The following is a 20,994-nucleotide window of genomic DNA, read 5'->3' on the forward strand; positions in this document are numbered from 1 at the left end:
AGCTGTGGTGTGGCTGAGGACTTGAAATCAGTCCAAAAGTGCTGCTGACACAATGTGCGCTTGAAGGAAGAGATGCTTTTTACGTAGTGCCCGATGAAAACAAACACGTACCTGACATGTAACTACATCTTGACATAAGATGCCAAAAAAAAAGCCTTCCACAGGAAAGCGCTTATTATTTTCCCTTCCAAATGACAGAGTGCTTAGGAAAGGTGCCAAAGGATGTCCCCGAAGGCTGACAGTCTCTGTGCAAGCATTAACCTTCAAAGACTTGGGAAGCAGCACATGAACTCCCCTGACACGAATTTCTGCTTCTCGCCTGAGCAAACTGGGCCACCTCCGAGTATGGGAAATTTGGGTATGGCTGTATCCACCAAGCTGCAGCAGGCCAAGGCCACAGCACCAACGTGCAATCATCTGTGCTGTGTGATGGCCAGCACTCTCCCTGAATTTGCCCCATGCCAGCAAGAGCTCTTCTTGATGGGCTTGGAGAGATCAGGGACTGTTCCCACCAGGCACAACGTAGAGGCCAGCCTGTGTGAGAGGGACGTAAGCTGTGCCACTTGTATTCAGGGCCAGCAAATGGCTTCCAGCCTGTTTTATTGACCTGTGTAAAGGCTGATAATTTAGAGATATGAGGTCAGGCAGTCAAGAACTGGCTAAATGGCCGAGTGCAGACAGTAGTGGTGAATGGAGTTAAATCCAGCTGGTGGCCGGTCACGAGCGGTGTTCCCCAGGGCTCAGTTTTGGGGCCAGTCTTGTTTAACTTCTTCATCAATGATCTGGATGGGGGGATTGAGTGGTCCCTCAGTAAGTCTGCAGATGGCACCAAGTTGGGTGGGAGTGTCGATATGCTTGAGGTTAGGAAGACTCTGCAGAGGGATCTGGACAGACTGGATTGAAGGGCTGAGGCCAACCGTATGAGGCTGAACAAGGCCAAGCGCCGGGTCCTGTACTTGGGGCACAACAACTCCATGCAACTCTACAGGCCTGGGGAGGAGTGGCTGGAAAAGCTGCCCAGCAGAAAAGGACCTGGGGGTGTTGGTCAACAGCCAGCTGAACATGAGCCAGCAGTGTGCCCAGGTGGCCAAGAAGGCCAACAGCATCCTGGCTTGTATCAGGAATAGTGTGTCCAGCAGGAGTAGGGAAGTGATCATGCCCCTCTACTCGGCACTGGTGAGGCTGCACCTTGAACACTGTGTTCAGTTTTGGGCCCCTCACTACAAGCAGGACATCGAGTTGCTGGAGCGTGTCCTGAGAAGGGCAATGAGGCTGGTGAGGGGTCTGGAGAACAAGCCTTATGAGGAGCAGCTGAAGAAACTGGGGTCATTTAGTGTGGAGAAGAGGAGGCTGAGGGGACAGCTTATTGCTCTCTACAACTGCCTGAAAGGAGGTTGTAGTGAGGCGAGTGTTTGTCTCTTCTCCCAGGTAACTAGCGATAGAATGAGAGGCAATGGCCTCAAGTTGCATCAGGGGAGGTTTAGATGGGATATTAGGAAAAATTTCATTACTGAAAGAGTTGTCAGGCATTGGAACAGGCTGCCCAGGGAGGTGGTGGATTCACCACCCCTGGAAGTGTTTGAAAAACATGTAGATGTGACACTTCAGGATATGATTTAGTGGGCATGGTGGTGTTGGGTGGATGGTTGGATTCAATGATCTTAAAAGTTTTTTCCAACCTATGATTCTCTGTTTCTATGACTCTATGATTCTTTGTCCAGTCAAGAGTACACCCATCCAAACCATGGGCAGCTAGTTTCTCCAGGAGGATGCTGTGGGGAACAGTGTCAAAGCCCTTAGTAAAGTCCAGTGTCAAGGTAAGTCTTCACACAGCAAAGAAAGGGTATGGAGGTACTCCAGCTGGCTATCTGAGATCCTGGAAACAGTCTAGGGTTAGAGTGAAATGTTGACAGTCCTGTCTCATGGCTCATTTAGGGCAGAACTCAAGGTAGAACAGAGAGGTTATTAGGAGAGCCTAAATTCATGAAGGTATTAATCTGAAGAAGGACACGGCAACAACAAGGGGGCCATGTCTGAGGCAATGTGGGAACAAGCCAGTGCAGGGACAGGCAGGTGGATCATCCTTCAACTATGGTCACCTGTGTAAGGCCAGTAGCATCGAACTCCAGCAAAAAGGTATTTGCAAGTCAGTTTAGGTCGATACTGGTGTCACTGATGTTCATTTTCACACTTGACTGTTACGAAAGAGTTGTAGTTTGCTCCATATCTTAGTGTAATTTTGCTGCTTATAACTCATTTTTACCTCAATTTCTGAACCTGAAACATTCACCACTTTCCTCTTATCTTCTGCCAGTGTCACCTTGATGTCCATCACCCGCAGTTGCAACTGCATCTCCCCTTTCCTGCTTTCTTACTGTATCTCCTACTTCACCACCCAGGTTGCCTGGCTTGAAAAATAGTAGCCAGCCATCACTGTCACCAGAGCTTGGAACCTTTCTAAGTAGAGAAGGAAATAAAATATTGAGTGATAATAAGTGAAATGAAACACGGAGCAGTATGGCAGATCACCACAATGCTGAGGTTCTTGAATCACAAGGGTTTTTTTCCTTCAACCATGCTCATTTCACAAGATCATCCATGTAACTATTGTGTACCCACAGGAAGTACCAGGCCCACAGCTATTTAACACAACACCGAGTCTTCTTCATAACCTATTAATTTGGATGATCTCTGGCCAGTTTGAGCCACAGCTGATTCAGATCCTGAACATCTCTGCTGCTGCTGAGTGCCATGCTGATAAACTGCAACAGAGCGAAAGGAAGAAAGTAGCATGGGCCTGCTCCTCCATTTACTTAATGTATCCTCAATAGCATTTCCCCTGTAATATATCTGTTACCAATCAACACTTCATATAATTTTAGCAAATGGTGCTGGAGCAAACCCAGACGCTAAAGCAGATCTTAGTGTAAAACAGGCAGCAGGAATAAATGAGGAGAAAGCTCACATGGGAAGGAAAATGGAGATGTGACTTGCAGGTTCAATTTTGCAATGCTGACCTTGCAGCCTCAGGTCCACCAGAAAGACAAAGCAGCTATGGGGAAAGAGCATTTCTGATGAGTAAGTTGGGACTGTAGTGATGGAAAGGGAGGGGCAAGTTTCCCACTCTAGCTGCATCAGCACTTTATGTGGAAACCGGTTCTCCACTGCCTGCCCTGAAGTTAGCTGCTCTCACTAGTGCTGACAAGACCCCAAGGAGGGATGATGTTAATGATCTGACTTGGCTGAACAGAGGCCTTTGGACGGAACTCAGAAAAAAAAAGATAGTTTATGACCTTCGGAAGAAGGGGCAGGCAACTCAGGAAGACTACAAGGGTGTTGTGAGGTTATACAGGGAGAAAATTGGAAGGGCCAAAGCCCAACTAGAAATTAGTCTGGCTACTGCCATAAAAGACAAGAAAAAATGTTTCTATAAAGACATTCGTGACTAAAGGAGGGCTACGGAGAACTGTCGCATTAATTTGGCAGAAAATAAACCCCCTTGCTTTCTAACTCTCTTCACGGAAGTGAGAGGCTAGGTGCGGCTAGGTTTAAATTCTGAGTGATGTCCAATTTGCCACTACCAGTCCAGTCGCGTCTAATGTGTACATTAAACTACCACGATTCTGGATACACTAATAGCAGTCTGCACCTTCAGTCCAGTCGTGCTCATGAACTGGCATGGCCGCATTCGGTCGCGTTCAGTGAGAAACTGTGACAACTGGCTACTGAAACAGTGACGTTTTATTTGTGCAACAGGTATAGAGGTTTTTTGAATTGCCGGTGATAGTGACTGTCTGCAAGAAAGCACGTGCAAATACAAAATGCGTGAAAAGGTTATAAATAATACAGCCTGGCTATAAACATTAGGGAGTAACTATACCTGAGAAAAGCGCTTAGTTTAAGTCTCACCCAAGGCGTCCCAAGGGGGGGAGAAGCAAGGCTCAGCCCATCGGCCAATCTCGGCTGTCGGAGGCAGTCTGAGGTGGAGTTTCCCTTGACTTGCTCACGGTGTTATATTCTTCTCCTCCAAAAATCTACGGTGTTATCTTCTTCTCCGAAAATCCCCTATTTCCCTGGATATTTTTATATGTTTTCTATATTTAAGGTGGCGTTTGAGTGACTGTAGTCATACATACCTTTTATCATGATTGGTGTAAAATTCTCTCGATTCACATTTAAAGGTATAGTTTATGAAAAATTGAGAGCACAGACTCGAAGAGGGGTGGTCGCACCTCAGAGGCGGGTAGCCTTCGGGATGGAGGTGTGTTTTGGTATTAAAATGATATTAAAATGAGCAAAGTTCATGAGAGGGTAGCACTTTGGCAAGGTTTCGAAAACCTGTTGGCTCAGGGGGCCAGATGAGCTGTCAGTTCTAGAGGACCATTTCTTCCCGCTTTATCATCACGGAGCATGGCCACGGAGTCTCCACTCCGCTCCAGCCTCTATGGTACATTGCAGGGAGTTGCTGTGTTAGTGGATTCCTCGCATGCCTGCTGCAGCTGTGTCCCATCCTCAGAGCTCCTTTTGCTTTTCCTCAATGGATGAACACTGCTACGTTTTCATATAAACCTTAATTTTCAGATGTAAAACCTTAATTTTACTAATAATTCCACAAGAACCTCCATCTTCTGTTGGATGCACAGGTAAACATAGTGACAAAGGATGAGGAAAAGGCTGAGTTACTTAATGCAAGTCCTGCTTGACTAACCTGACCTCCTGCTGTGACAAGATGACTCAGTACATAAGGGAGAAGCTGTGAATGTTGTTTACCTGGACTTTAGTAAAACTTATGACACTGTTTCTCCCAGCATCCTCCTGGAGAAACTGGCTGCTCATGGCTTAGATGTACACACTCTAGCCCTGGTAAAAAAATGGCTGGGTGGCTGACTCCAAAGAGTGGTGGTGAATGGAGTTAAGTACAGTTGGAGGCCAGACATAAGTGGTGTTCCCCAGGTCTCAGTATTGGCGCCAGTTCTGTTTAATATCTTTTTTAACCATCTGGACAAGGGGATCGAGTGCACCCTCAGTAGGTTTGCAGATGACACCAAATTGGGTGGGAGTGTCGATATGCTTGAGGGTAGGAAGGCTGTGCAGAGGGATCTGGACAGACTGGATTGAAGGGCTGAGGCCAACCGTATGAGGCTGAACAAGGCCAAGTGCTGGGTCCTGCACTTGGGTAACAACAACCCCATGCAACTCTACAGGCTTGGGGAAGAGTGGCTGGAAAGCTGCCCAGCGGAAAAGGGGGTGTTGGTCAACAGCCAGCTGAACATGAGCCAGCAGTGTGCCCAGGTGGCCAAGAAGGCCAACAGCATCCTGGCTTGTATCAGGAATAGTGTTGCCAGCAGGAGTAGGGAGGTGATGGTGCCCCTCTACTCGGCACTGGTGAGGCTGCACCTTGAACACTGTGTTCAGTTTTGGACCTCTCACTACAAGAAGGGCACTACAAGTTGCTGGAGCGTGTCCTGAGAAGGGCAATGAGGCTGGTGAGGGGTCTGGAGAACAAGTCTTGTGAGGAGCGGTTGAAGAAACTGGGGCCGTTTAGTGTGGAGAAGGAGGCTGAGGGAGGACCTTATTGCTCTCTACAACTGCCTGAAAGGAGGTTGTAGTGAGGCAGGTGTCGTTCTCTTCTCCCAGGTAACAAGTGATAGGACTAGAGGAAACAGCCACAAGTTGCACCTTGGGAGGTTTAGGTTGAGTGTTGGGAGATATTTCTTCACTGAAAGGGTTGTCAAGCACTGGAACAGGCTGCCCAGGGAGGTGGTGGAGTCCCCATTCCTGGAGGTATTTAAAAGACGTGTAGATGTGGTGTTTAGGGACATGGTTTAGTGGTGGACTTGGCAGTGTTAACAGTTGGAGTTCACAATCTGAAAGTTCTTTTCCAACCTAAATGATTCTATGTTCCTACGATTTTTTCTGCATCCTTGCTGGTAAGTACTGGGTCTGCTCTGGTTTCCAGCCGTGGAGGAGCTGTGTTCATACAGCCCTGTTCTGTGCTGCAGTGTACGGGCCTAAGTGGCTGGGGATGGAGGAAAGCAGGGAAGATACTAAGTTCTTGACTGATCATTTAACTTCTGAGCTATGGTCTAAATCTGAAGTGGATCTTGCCATACAGCTTCACACCACAACCTTGCAGATCCTCCTGTTTGTACTTCACTGAGCCTGTGAAATCAGGGCAGTCAGCTCAGACGCTCTGCTGCAGAAGAACGGGTTATAGTTCTGATTTTCTTCTGTCCAGTGCTAGGTTGAAACCCCAGTGTGGAGAGGAAAGATATAACCCAACTCCACAAAGCAAGGGTAGAATACTGCTCTGAGTACTTTCTCTGCCTATGGATGCACTGAACAGACCTCTGTGAACTGAGGGCAATGGGACAGTTCTCCATCTTATGTTAGATTGGAAAAAGAAACAACTGGTCGACTAATGACTGGCTAGTAGTTGATAAAGTGGCAGTCATTTCTTACAATTTTCTTTCCTTCAATACATGAGACAATGCCAGGGCACTGTGTCGCATGATGGGAAATGCCTGGTGAGTCAGGCCAGGTTGGACTGACGAGCAACACTCCTAGGTCAGCGATGGTTGGTGTATCCAAGGCCCCAGGGTGGGGCTGCAGCACAGTCTCAGACCAGGACAGGTGGTGGGGTGCTGAGCTACACACGCATGATGTACAGCCCCCATATTGTAGGGACAGGAGGGTCTGAGCAGAAGCCAAATATTTATGTCTTGAGCTTAAGACTCTACAGGACTGCTGGGGTCTAATTTTACCTTCACACAGCTCAGAGTCAGGTTCTCCATGATGTTCTTCAGTATTTCCCCTGGAACTTGAAAGCTATTTCTTTCCCAGCACTGAGGATGCTTTTGAAGGAGACCAGCTTTACTACCCAGCAGCAGGGACACATCTGGAATCAGCATCAGGCTGAGCACACAGGAGTGTGTCACGACAGCTACTACTGGGAGCAAACCATCCTGTCCACTGACCCCTCTTGGATTCAAAACCACTTTGGTGGGCAATTTAGCTGTGGGCAGTGATGGAGGGGGAAGGGACAAGTAAATATACTGCTAATTGCTCCTTTGTCTGTACGAAGTCCAACAGGCAGCAGCTAGATGGAGCTTCTAGGTAGCAATGGGAGGAAGCCAGTGCAAGCGGAAAGTCCTACTGAGCTCCACGATTCAGGTCGACAGCTCAAGGTCCTCTTGTGGCTGAGCTTTTCCCTCATGCAGTTCTAGAAAGAGCCTCTGGTAAAGACAGTGTTCATGTCATTATCAATTCAATTTTTGTGACAGCCTGGCTAGGGCTCTTAATTTCTTGTGTTAAAACAACAAATGAGATGACCCAACTGCAATCCCTAATAGGTATCAAGGGTCAGTAATCATTCATTTGTTACAGTGCCTCTCACCCGAAGGACGGAGATGAAAATTTGTGCTACTAATGGCAAGAGCTGTAAATTAGTTTTATTTCACTGTTAAATCCAGAGATCTGAAAATTAGGATGACCTGCTCTTAGCTGGGAAGAAAATGTATCAGCTCGAGGGATTTTCTGCATTAGGCAAATAGGCAGCTCATAATCACCCATTAAAAAGTCAGAGCGGCTCTCTCCTGACACCCTTTGCTACTCCAAGTCGTGACTCTCCTGCTGCACTGATCAAGGTGAAAATTTTCAAGTCAGATATCCAGTTCTGGGCAAGTGACCCCAGCTCCACTTCTGCCCGCAGAAGAGAAGTGCACATCTCCTGCAGGTGCTGCACGGTTATTTCATCTTTCCCTGAAGATGGATAAGTTCAAGATAGAGATGATGAATTGCTCTGTGGAGGTATATCTTATCTTCATTATTAAAGGAGCTTTAGGTGAGTAGCTCAGGTTTGACCATGTCTATCTTTTAGACATACCTGTTTAGGTAAGTCAAATCCCACCCAAAATTTGTCAGGTTGCTCGTCACAGGTGTTTTTTCTCCTAAGTAACACTGTCCTTCTTGAAGGCTTGGCCTGGGAGTGTGGGTGTCTCTCTTGCAGTGATTCATGCCTTTGGCTTGACAAGCTGCTCAAAACACCAACCAGCCATTCCCGCTTGCTAAGCCTGGTCCCAGAGGTTTGCCCAGAGCTCTTCTAGCCCTGTAAGACACCAGAAGGGGATGTAGTGCCCATCCCAGCTGGTTCAGGTTGTCACAGGGGAGTGCAGTTCATTGCAGCAAAGCCATGCTGTTCACTCCAGGTGACATCCTGACAGGCAGCCAGGACTGCATTCAGGAGCTTGGTGGCCTGAGTCCTAGGCAGTGGACTCATGCCCTCTCTTGCCCTCGTGCACACTGGCCAGGGAGCAGGCAGGCTACACTGCAGCATGAGAGACAGGGAGTAGATCTTCCCTCGGCGTCTCATCCCTGAGCCACCATGCTTCCTCCCTCCAGCCCTAGCAGCACTTTGGGAAGAAGGAGTGAGGTTTGTCCCAGGAAAGAAAGGCTGAAATGCCCTTGACGCGATGAAATGAGTGGTCTGTCATCTTGTTCAATAACATGTCATGGAGAAAGCTCTATAAAAATCTCTCTATAGAAAGCTGACAATAAAAAACAAAACAAAAAAATCCACCCCTCTCTCAAATCCTCAAAATCCATAAGTGTATCAGAATAGTTGCACAATTATTCATTTTTATGATGCGCATGGTACAGAGTATTATACAGCCAGACAAGTTTACAAGAACATATATTAAGTTACCTGCATGGGGAGAACCTGGCTGAAGTGAAAACATAAAACCTTCCCACGAGACAAGTGAGTGTGTGAGGGGGGGTCATTAAAGTGCAAGAATGGCTTTGAATAAGAAATGTGGCACCTCTGTCCCCTTTCTCCAATGCTACACTTGCACTGAAATAGGCAATTTTAAGATGGAAAGCCAAGGAGACCAGAACCAATAGAAGGAGCCTGTGGTGCTGCAGCCAGAGCTGCACAGCCTACACCAATGGACTTCCATCAAAAGACTCATGAACTTTAAAAATAACTAGACTCCAGGAACTGTATCTCTGCTGGGTGATAGAACTTTTGCCTCTGGATTATTCATGGTCTACCCATGAAAAATGTTGTCATCCCCTGGTAACATCCAACCAGTTAGCCTCTCCTCGATGTCTGGTATGATGATGGAGCAGATCGTCCTGGAAGATGTTGAAGCATATGGAAGACAGGGTTGCAATTAGAGACAGTCAACATGGCTTCATCAAGAACAAATCATGCCTAACTAATCTAGTGGCCTTCTACAAAGGAGCGACTGCATCAGTGGACAAGGGAAGAGCCATGGATGTCATCTACCTGGACTTATGTAAGCCCTTTGATACGGTCCCCCACAATATTCTTACCTCTAAATCGGAGATAGACCAGTGTGATGGATGGACTGTTATATGGATAAGGAATTAAATGAATGACAGTGTCCAAAGAGTTACAGTCAGTGGCTCAATATCCAAGTGGAAACCAGTAACAAATGCTGTCCTACAAGGGTCCACACGGGGACCAATACTATTTAATATCTTCATCAATGACATAGATAGTGGGATTAAAGGCGCCCTTAGCAAGTGTGCCAATGACAGCAAGCTGAGCAGAGCTGTTGATTCACTTAAGGGAAGGGATATCATCCAAAGAGACCTTGGCAATCTTGAGGAGTGGATGTTGTAAATCTCATGAAGTCCAACAAGGACAAGTGCAAGATCCTGCATCTGTGTTGAGGCAAACCCTGGTATCAATACAGGCTGGGGGACTGAGAGCTACCTTGTGGAGAAGGACTTGGGGGTACTGGTGGATGAAAAATCAGATATGACTCAGCAACGTGCACCTGCAGCCCAGAAGGCCAACCATATCCTGGGCTACATAAAAAGAAGCTTGGCCAGCAGGTTGAGGGAGTGGATTCTGCCCCTCTACTCGGCTCTGGTGAGACCTCACCTGGAGTCCTGCATCCAGCTCTGAAGCCCTCAGCACAGGAAAGACATGGAGCTGTTGGAGCAGGTCCAGAGGAGGGCCGCAGAGATGATCTGAGTGCTGGAGCACCTCTGCTGTGAGGAAGGCTGAGAGAGTTGGGGTTGTTCAGCCTGGAGAAGAGAAGGCTCTGGGGTGACCTTATTGCAGCCTTTCAGTAACTAAAGGGACATGATAAAAAAGACAGAGAGACACTTTTTACCAGGGCCTGTAGTAACAGGACGAGGAACAACAGTTTAAAACTGGAAGAGGGTAGGTTTAGACTGGACGTAAGGAAGAAATGTTTTATGATGAGAGTGGTGAGACACTGTCACAGGTTGCCCAGAGAAGCTGTGGGTGTCCCCTCCCTGCAAGTGTTCAAGGTCAGGATGCATGGGGCTTTGAGCAACCTGATCTAGTGAAACATGTCCCTGCCCATGGCAGAGCAGTTGGACTAGATGAGCTTCAATGGTCTCTTCCAACCCCAGCCACTCTGTGATTCTGTGCTCGTTCTTGCTGGTGGCACATGAGGTCAGAGTGGAGGCGTCAGCAGGATAGGGGATGCCAGGGGATTCCCTCCCAGAAGGGCAGTGCTGCAGAAGGGGCAGCGTGGGGACTGACACAACCTCTCCTGGTTAGGGGAGACCATTTTGCCTCAGGTTTGAGGCATTTTGACAGGACAAGCAGGAAAAAAACCAACGCCATTGTTCTCTGTGCTCTGCTCCTTCTGCAGGCAGAGCACTGCCAACTCGGAGCCTGTCAACACAGTACCTTTCTGTAAGCGTGAATTTTAACTTAGAAGGCTGTGGGGTTTTTTCTTCCTTCAACAAAACCCTTTAAACTTTCATTCTATTAACAGAGATATTTTTGTTGCTGTAGGTGGAACATTGTCTTCTCTGGCTAACCTGAGCCTCGCTTTCTGTTCTTTCTTTCCACCTGCGTCCTTCCCATGTGAAGAAAGCTTCTAGAAGAACTATTCTTTGAGAATTTGAGGGGGAGAAAGAAGGAACAGGCTATAATTTACACAAAATTAAAAGAAGTATTTGTGACACAAACCAAATATTCCCACAGAAATGTCTCTTTCCATACTGCAAAGAATATATTAACGAAGCATCAGAATACATTGCACAAACGAGAAAAAATTCTCAGGTTTTGCAGTTTGTTTTTCATGCCCAAAGCTAATTGCTTGCATTGGTTTTGTGAATTGTTTGGCATTTTTTCCCCTTTCTGAAGACTGACTGCACAAACTCGGCTGACTGAAATAATGATGAATTTTCGATTGTCTTGTAACAGGGAGACATTCTTCATTCGGTGCTGCACTCACATTGCGGGCACCCAGAGCAAGGGCAAGCTGAAAGCTCAAGGCTAGGTCACTAGTGGAGAAAGGGCAGGGACGTGTAGGGGAAAGGAGGGTTACTCTGAGCCTGGCACAATTTATTTTCCCCTCCGTTATTTTCCTAATGCTCCTGGAACCTTAGCGTGACCTCTGCCGCACCAAGCCATTGTGTATGGGTTCAAGATGCCAGTCACTCCCCAGTGCCTCAGCAGGAGAGAGGGAGGCATGATTTTAAGCCACTCTTGCATTCCCCCAGATACAGCTCTCAGGAAAAGGTCTTAACCAAAAATGAGAAGTGTCTTACGGCTGACACGTTGCTCAGTGACCGCTACAGAAATAAAGGCACGGGCACAGCCTGTGAGACAGGACAGGGAATCAGTGCTGGCAGCACTGCGTGCTCCCTCCCTGCTCCACCTATGAGGCCCCAGCCCAGGATCTGAACTCAGCTGTGACCTGCCTGACATGAGCTTAATTTCTCATTATCCCGTGCCAGCTACAAGAGCAATGTGACATAGACCACAGAGTAAATCCCTGCCCAGGAGGTGTGTGTGGATGGGCTCAGAGACATGGGTTCCACCAAGCGAGGTTGTGGGCTTGCTCAACAATCACCAACCCATCTCTTCTTTCCTTCCAGCAGACCGGTAATGTTTGTGTCATCCTTTGGCACTCCCGGGACGCTTTCCTGAAAGAGCAGTTAGTGAATATAAATGTCATATAATTGTGATAGCTAGAGGTTGCCTGATGGACGGGAAACATTTTGATTGTCTCGGGGTGGATTTGGTCTCATTATCTCAGATGACACCAGCAAATCTGCTCCTCTAGGAGACATGCTGTTACTGTAGTAACTTGTAAATGAATATTGGATGATGAGTTATTAGAGCCAGTCTGAACTGGTAAGTTTATGAGCACAGTGGGCAATCACTTTTTTTTTTTTTTTTTCTTTTTCCATATTAATTTCTTCCTCAGTGTGAATGTAAAACACAAAATCCACAGGTCAGATATAGGGCTCTTGTGAACTCTGCCTCCCCTATCAGACAGAGTAGATGCAGCCTGGAACTACTTTATCACTTTGCTTTTAATTAAAGCCTATAAAGGTTTTGCATTTTGTTAACAGGCTTTATATAAAATACAAAGTGGATAAAGGATTAAGTGAATCTTCAGATAATTCTACATTTTGGATTATCTCTTTTTACATAAGCAGGGCATTCACTACATCACCCAGAGCCACAACCAGCATTGCCTCATAAGCGATCTGGTGATAAACAGTGGTTACACCCTGCCCTTCTGGGGTAAGACCTGGTAGTGTGTGCCTTGGCTTTAGATACGTTCCCTGTATGGCCAGAGGGTATGGTATTTAGAGGCATCACTCTTGCTTAAACAAGGCATAAAACCTTCTTCTAGTCCAAGGAGAAGAAGGTAAACTTCTCCATGCCCCAGTCCATCAGCAGTTGCAACGCAACATCAAATACTCTGTACTACAATTTGTTGTCACCGTGGTGTGCCCAGCCCTAAAATGCTCTAAAGGGAGTTCAAGTAGCAAATCAGGTCCTGAGGGCATGTCCCACTCTCCATCCTGGCTTCTTCTGTATCCATACGGCTATAGCCCCTCTGCAAGGCTGGACAGTCTGCCAGGAGGAGGTTCAGGGTCCCCCAGAAACAAAACAGTAGAGGGAAATGTTCACATTATCTCTAAACTATGTTTCTAACCTGCAGCTGCCCACCCTTTGCACCTTTATTGCTGATGGAGGCTGTAGCTCAGGATCGGGGATCTAGATTCATCCCCAGTAGCCATCTGCGCTTCAGGAAAGCTCCCCATGGCAGAGGCAGAGTCTGTCTCCGCTCCCTCCACGGTCGCAGTGGGGACATCAGCTCCTGCTCCACCGAAACAGCCTCAGTTCAGCTCCTCTCTTGGGTGCCTCTGCAAAGGGCTTAAATGGTACTGGCAAGACAACCTTCATGGGTTCTCCTTGAGGGACAGGAGTAGTTTATTGCCCTTTTCTGTTGTTCCCCTTGATTTTAAAAGCCCTTCAAAATGTCCAGGAAGCCTATATTTCTGTCAGGGTATCCCAAACCCAAATAATGGAGAGTAGAAAGGCAATGTGGGTGAGGGTAGTGATCATGAGTGCAGGACAAGCTTGCACTGAGCAAGGACACTCCGAATGCTATGAGCATGTCTGGTCCTATGCACTCCCACAGTCGTGGTCTACTACTGTCCAGCCAAGATGCCTTTTTTCTGTTGTTACAGATCTTAAAGCTAAAATTCATGCTCGGTTAAGCCCATGGAGCAGGCATAGGGCAATTACCTCGGAGCAGGTCATGTAGATCAACTTGCCAACCTGCCAGACCTCTGCAGGTCCAGATGCTTCCATTTCATCCATTTCGTCTCCATGCTTTTCATTTATTTTGGCTAGCAAATAATCGTGCCAGACTCTCCACAGGAATTGCCCATGTGCATGATTTTGCTTGTACCTACTCAACATATTTTATTCCTCAAAGAATGCACAGAAAGTGGTCCTGGGTTAGCCACAGAGCAAGATCCAGTAAGCACAGCAGCTAAACCAGGATCATTGGTCTGGGTGTCCACAACCCATTTGCAGCTTTGGCTGAGGGTCAGTGAGGTGGTGAATCTCCCTTCAACCTGAAACATGGGAAGTTTCCATGTCCTCCCCGCGTGGGCTGGGAATGGTTCATAAAATTTGGTTTCAAAGCAGTAGAGCTGGGGAGTGTGACCTCACTTCACCCTGCCAGTGTCTATACTTAGATCTCTCTTAGAAAGCATCTATGAGACAGAAATGCTTTAATATGGATCCTGTTTATATTTTTTCGGTTATGTTGTTTTCAGTAGAGTGAAGAATATAATGTTTTCTGATATCTCCTGCTTGCAGTTCAAGACTGCATGACCTTTTACGTTGAAAACACTGAGTTTTGAAAAGCGAGCAAGAAGTTTTAATTTGAGAATAATGGCTTTCTTTCCATCTGGGATACATTTAAAATGCAGTAACATATTCTTGCTGCATCTACTGCAAAAACAAATTTCTTTTTTCCAAAATACCTCTAAAAATATGTGGCTTCACCTAAAATTCAGGGTCCTCTGATACAGAGAGGTGTGGTGCTACAGTGCGGACATGTACTAAAGCAGCATTTTCTCTGCACACTCTCAGGTGTGTAATTAGCATGAGGACAGTCATTAACACATCCCATGTTCTGTGTCACCAAATCATGCCTGATTATGTTGCAAAGTGAGATTAGCAAAACGAGCTTGAAGTTGTCCTCTTGCTGCCATTTGATAGTAGGGAAAACAAATCTTTCCACTGCCAAAGTTGCAACGAATATTCAGTACTTACGAAATTCAGCTAATGCATTCATAATGACTAGGATTTTGTGTAATTAAAATTTTAAATAAATCCCCAACATGAGCCCTGGTTTGGACTGCTTAATTTCAGATATGAAAGTACAGCTTTTGACAAAATAGGTTGAGGGGTGTTTTTTTTTACTTCCTTCTCTTTTCTTTCATCTGAGAGATTTACAAAATCTCATTAGCATACTAAAAAATAGCAGAAAAGAAATTAAACGAAGACCAGGATTAAAAGACTTGCTAGTTTCTTCATGTCTTTTGAGCATCTGTCCCTGTGTGGTGGGTGTAAGTAATGTGGAGGTGGGTGTTAGTGGGTGGAAAAGCTTTTATGAGGCAGAAAGAAGCTGAGAATTAGAAAATTATTGAAGGCAGTTTCCATACAGATGAGAAGAAGCGATCAGACCCTGAGAAGCCAGGGAAGAGGAGGAAGAGAGAAAGAAAACTGAATAAATGGCACATTTCACTGGCAAAGAAAAAGCTGATTTGTTTCATCAGAAACCCTGAAAGTCACCATGGAGCTCTCACTCAAAGCATCCCAAAGCTGCAGGCCTGGGTCCCTCCTTGACTACAGAAATCTTTAGGTCAAAGCCAAAAATCCACCAAGTTCTCATGGCGTGTTTCCAGGTTGCTCACCTACCTACAGGGTGACTGCATCCCTTGTTGTCCCTTGTCATACGTAAGGTGGAGGAGAGGAGAGGACATAAGTGATGGCAGGTTAGCAAAGAGGTCCTGTAGCTAGGAGGAAGACCACTTTGCCCTGGAGAGCTGGGCTCTACTCATGATACTATATGATACTAGAGAGTCATTTACAGCAAGTTGTTCATGGGTGTCTTCTAGTCAGTCAGTCTCTGCTCTCGAGTTGCTCAACCTGAAGCCTTAGACCGCATTTGCAGATAGTTTGTCCACTGGTATCTGCATCTGAGTTTAATGCAGGCTGGATTTTGAAAATATCACGTGCTCTAGAAAGCAATTCTACTACAGAAAATCAAGGGCTGTGTGATACAAGCTGAGCAACAAAATATGGTCAATACACTTGGATGCCTCTGTGACTAAATTCCTTGACCCTAAACTGGGAAATAATACTGCCATTGTATGTAACTCCACATCATAGGTATCAGCTGACAGATGCCTATGATGCACAGAGACAGCCACAGCAATGAGTCTTATAGAAAATATACATGGCAAGATGAACTTCTTTGAGAGGCAGTTTAAAAAAAGAAAATTTGCAGTCTCAAGGACAGCAAAAATAAGCTCATCATCGAAATGCATGATCTTCCATCCTCCCAGGTCCCACAATTTTTTTAAATAAAAAAGGGCCCAGAATGGTTTAACCTGGACAAAACAATGTGGGTTTCCCCACAGCATTATTCTCAGAAACGGTTGAAACAGACCTGTGTTATGAGTCTGTATATAAATATATTTATGTGTGTTTATGTAAGAGCTTGTATAATTTAATATATATTTTAAAGTCAACCTGAATCAGGTGTTATCCCAAACAGTATAATTTTTACAAGGTTGTGAAACTGGATCTCGGGGTGAGGTCACCTGTAGCAGGAGGCAGCATTAGCACAGATGGTGGGTTTGTAACAGAGAGGGGGTGAGCACAAGCCCCACTCAATCCCTGGCTCCCATCAAAGGCCACAGCCACCGTGAACATGCACAGCTCCTACCAAGTGTCCCATAATCCAGCCAAGAAAGCTGTGGTTGAGTAGGAAGTCGTTTGGATCCACAGAAGTAACAGGTATGTGTTCCCTGTCAGAAGGAGGATTAGGTTGCAGTGTCTTGGCATGTGGTAAAACTGGACAGGGGAAGAGAAGGAGCAGTCTGCTAATTCGGGCTGGCTGGCATGCCCGATGGCTTTATTTTCATCATCTCTGCCATTATCTGTGTGACCCTACTCAGAAGCTCTACTGTGATGGCCATCATACTATATCTTTGACTTCCCCTAGGAAGTAGCTCAGCCCATGGGTGAATTAACACGTGTTTGCAAAGTTGTGTGTGATGGCTGGATAAAATGCAGTTGCACGAATGTGAAGTATCTGGAACAGGGTGGTTATTCACAGCACCTGCTTTGCTGTCACAAAATCCCTGTTGACTGGGCAGCAAATGAGTCCTTGTCCTCACTCCTTGGGATGTTCTACTCAGCCCACACTGCACTATTCACAGGCATGTAAAAGGCTGAGTTTTTGCACATTATGTGCATTACTGTAAGTAAAAGCATGAGTGAGGCATCCAGACTCCCAGTATAACACTGGGGAACACTAGAAAGTGCAGAAAGGTGACATTTAACCTTCACTCTGAAGAACTGAGCAGTTTATTCTTCCACAATGCGGCAGTGCTACTCACCCTCCTTTTACTCTAGATCTTCAGGGTCTGGGTCCTCTCCCGTAGGATGGGAGGGTGGGATTCAATCCTCCCTTACCCTGAGATGTTTCCACCAAGGAAATTTCCCATTTGCAAGTCAGGACTTTAACTGCAAGGCATTTGGCAGCTCAGGGCAGCAGACACCTTCTCTTTCCAGTTTGAAGTTGTGCTGGTATGCAGCAGAGAAGCGGGGCTTGAGGGATCGCAGTGTAGCGGGTGCCTGCACCCGACAGGGCCGGGAGCTCAGCTAGCAGGGGTGCAGTGTGGGTTGCTGCCTCCATTTCCACTATTTTTACCAGAGTTGACCTACAATCTTTGCTAGTTAAAATACAAAAGGCCCCCCAGAGCTTGAGGAGCAGCACCAAACCCCTCTTTTCTGGGTGGGTGCCTCAGCTTCGCATCTGCACCCTGAGAGATGTGCTTGTGTCTTCTCTCCCTCTTGGAGATCTTGGAGATCTCTACCTCTTGGACCTTCCCTTTGATCTTCCCCTCAATTTTCTATCAAGTCACTGGTGACTGCAAGTGTAATGGTGGTAAGGAGCCACAGATTTACACCCTCACGTGAACAGGCATCCATTTCTCTCTCCATGAACGGTGTTGTCTCCAGTACAGCAGAAGAAGCCTATAGAGGTACAACTTCTTCCTGTCTGAAATAGGGCCGCCCTTCTGCTGCTTGTCTAGAAACCAGTAAAACCTCTGTGGGTCTGCCCCAAGGGTGGGTTTGGTCCTGACTATGTGTGGAGATTGGTGACAAGGGGGATGTTCCTTCAGGGTCTCTTGGGATGAAGTGAGTTTCACTCTGGGGCTCTGCATGGGCTGTAAAAGGAGCTGATGTTCTTCAGAGTTTGCCACCTACTCCTCAGATGTCAAAGTTGGAACAGATGAGTCACACCTAGAGTGGTTTGTTGCATTTTTAGCAGAAAGTCTGCAGAAAGGCTGGGGCAGGACCTAGAAGTCCTGTGTCCCAGGTCCAAATATAACTTCTATTTTTTTTCATAAGGAAAGCACTATGTGTTTATAAATTGCTCTTTACTGAATGAATTGTTCTTAAAGAGAATTACACTGTAATAAGCTGCACCATTAAAAAGAAATTTTTCTGTGAGCTGCAGAGCCTGGTTTCCTGCAGTTTGGTGTCTCGTGGTGGGATTATCTCGTGTCTAATGAGGAGCACTCTGGCTGAAGCCTTTTCTCCTGTTCAGAAAGACACTGTCTTATGTGGTTTCTCTGGTGTCTGTCATACATTTGGGATCAAACTGCCATTATTTAGGTTCTCTCCTATCTGACAATGTAATATTGCCCACGTGGACAAACTGTTCCTCCCTGGAGACGCGAAAGGGTCACAGTTCTCTACCCTGCTGCCTGTTCTCAGAAAACCAGTTGAAAATTAAAGTCTTTGAGACTTCTATCACACAGTTAAATTTGACTGAAATTGGCCAACATGCTAAAAGATAAATCAGAATAATCCTAGATGGACACAACAATATAATAAATCTAATTTTATTAGGTAATTGGGCAATAAATTATGGAAAGTAAATACTGGAACAGACTAAACATGCAAAAAAAGTTCATAAATATTTATTCAAGCACTTAAATGCACTCAAGGTGACCATTTTATGCCCGTTTTGCATTTCAGTTTTAGACATTCAATTCACAGGTATATGAAAGACCAGCAAGGGCACAGGCACCCCAATAGTTACACTCATACCTCAAAAGTAAATGTAAAATAATAATTTTCTGTGAGATTTTTTTTCACAGAGATGGGGAGTTTTTAAATGTTTCTTTCAGAATATTACAAAATTCAAAATTTAGAAACAGGAATGTTGAATAATTCAGAAACCAGATTTTGAAGCTGATTCTCACCTAGTTGGAGAATAAAAATAGCTCATGTGGTTTGGGCTGGATTTCCAGAACTTTCAATAAACTTGAACTGAGCAAAGTCAGACCAAAAATCCTTTGCTGAACTGATTCATGGAAACGTTTCAGAAATATGAGATGTGAAAGGGAATTCTCAATTATTTGCACACACACAAAAAAAATCACAAATGAAGGAAAGGAGAAAGATGCATTAAAAAAATTGCTCATTTTAATTTATTTTTCCAGTTCCTGAGCCATAGAAACATGCTTGTGATATAGTGATTTTAGAAGATACTTGGATTTTCTTACCTTGGATACAGTTTAGATGGATGAGCTACCATTGCTCTCCATGGTTATCAAATTAGAAGAATGCATTTCTAAATTCAATTACATCCTCAGTGGAAATGGTTTCTCTGACTCTGGTAATCTTTGGAGAGGAATTATACACAGTCTATAAAGCTTCACATTTCAAAACCTAATTTTGAATGTTATTCAAGAGGTTAATTTAAGATTCATCTTCCTAAAGAGGAGTTAAATAAAACTGATAGAAGGCTGGAACTTGCGGAGTGGTTGAGAGGTTTATCAGCATGTGAGTATGAGTTCATTAGTTTTAATTAGTATAATCACTAATGTTGAATTAACAGTTTGGTGAGAGAAAGTAATTGCTCACACCCACTGTATTAGATTGGGAGATTAGAATTCATTTTATGAGGCAATTAGCATTTCAGGGATTTTTTTAAATGCTTTTATGATCTGCCATTGCAGTAGCCTCCTTCACCAAAAAGAGTTTAAATTAACCATAACTTTCATCCTAATGGGATGCAAAAATTAATGTAGAATTAAGTGCAAACCAGCAATCCCACCGCGATAAGCAGGCAGCTAAAGCCACAAACCTCGATTAGTTTATAATGACCTGTTTTATCTCCCAGACAATGATAGTCATTTATCTGTCCTCAATTCATTATCTTCTTGGAAAGTTTATATTCTTGAAATTTTACACAGTAAAACAAATAAAATATGAGGATGGGAAAAGTAGAACAGCACTGTCGAAGTAATAATTCTCAGAAGAAAAAGCGCAAGGTTCAGTAATAAGGCTTAAATAGTCAATTATTTTTCATATCAAATGTCAGAGGAAGAAGAAACTACTCCCTTTGACACCCAGTGCCTTGGGAAGAACCCTGAATTTCACAGCAGCAGCAATCACAAACCTGTTCTGCCCATCATGTCCCTTGGCTGCTACTGATAAAATGAGAATGGAGTTCCAAGACTTCGTCATCCTGGTTGGCAAGGAAGCCCTGGTCATCTGAGAGCTGGGACAGTTGACCCAACATATTGCCTTCCAAAACATCCTTGAAAGAAACAGTGCAAGTTCTGGTGAGAAAAACTGCTTGCAGTAAGAACGCTTACTCTCACATCAAGGCTGTAATGAAAGGCATAGTGGTATCCATACAGAGATGAGACAACACACTATTTGCAACGTATCTCACATCTATGATAAGGGATTATGCTTGCCTCCGGTTAAAACAAGTTTCTGCTAAAAAATAGCTGAATAAATCCCAGATTTTCTGTGGCTTGGGCATGACATGGAGCAGAAGAACTGTTTGATGTTAGAACCATACTGTTGTTCCTGTAATTTTGGGTACATAAGTTAAAATGAGCAGTCCTGGGGCAGTATTCGGGGAATTACTTGTATCTTCCTAAAACATATCTTAAAGCAAAATGTATGTATATGTATATGTACTCTTAATTCTTCTTATAAGCTTCTCCAAAGGAGTTCAGACAGAGACATTGTCCTCCTACTTTTAAGCATCTAAACTTTAGGTACAACTAGACAGAATGGATCTCAACCTTAGTCACTCTGGCAGCAGGCAGTGCCACCTTTTAGGAGGTGAATTACTCCAGCTAGGATCTGAATCCGCCACGGGGCAAGGCTGCCTCCCTCTATTGACTGCAGAGGCAGTCCAAGGTAACCAGGTTTCCGTCTCGGGTGACTGAAGTAAATGTTTAAAACTGGGTAGGGTGAATCACGACCAGCATGCCTGTGCGTGGGGGTTTGTCTTTGCACAGAGTTATGGCGGAGAGCCATTACTCTTCCTGAATAGTGTTGCACGTGGATACACTTTTGCTTGAATAAGACTTACTCATTTCTCCTCAACAACA

General features: G+C 45.2%; 1 protein-coding gene across 1 annotated transcript in view; it reads left to right on the forward strand.

Annotated features, from left to right (window-relative positions):
• The window catches only part of SIAH3 (siah E3 ubiquitin protein ligase family member 3), a 56,340-nt gene that overhangs the window by 30,595 nt on the left and 4,751 nt on the right, over positions 1-20,994 (forward strand). The gene's annotated exons all lie outside the window — the stretch shown is intronic.

Source organism: Opisthocomus hoazin, chromosome 1 (genome assembly GCF_030867145.1).
Source record: "Opisthocomus hoazin isolate bOpiHoa1 chromosome 1, bOpiHoa1.hap1, whole genome shotgun sequence".
NCBI lineage: Eukaryota > Metazoa > Chordata > Aves > Opisthocomiformes > Opisthocomidae > Opisthocomus > Opisthocomus hoazin.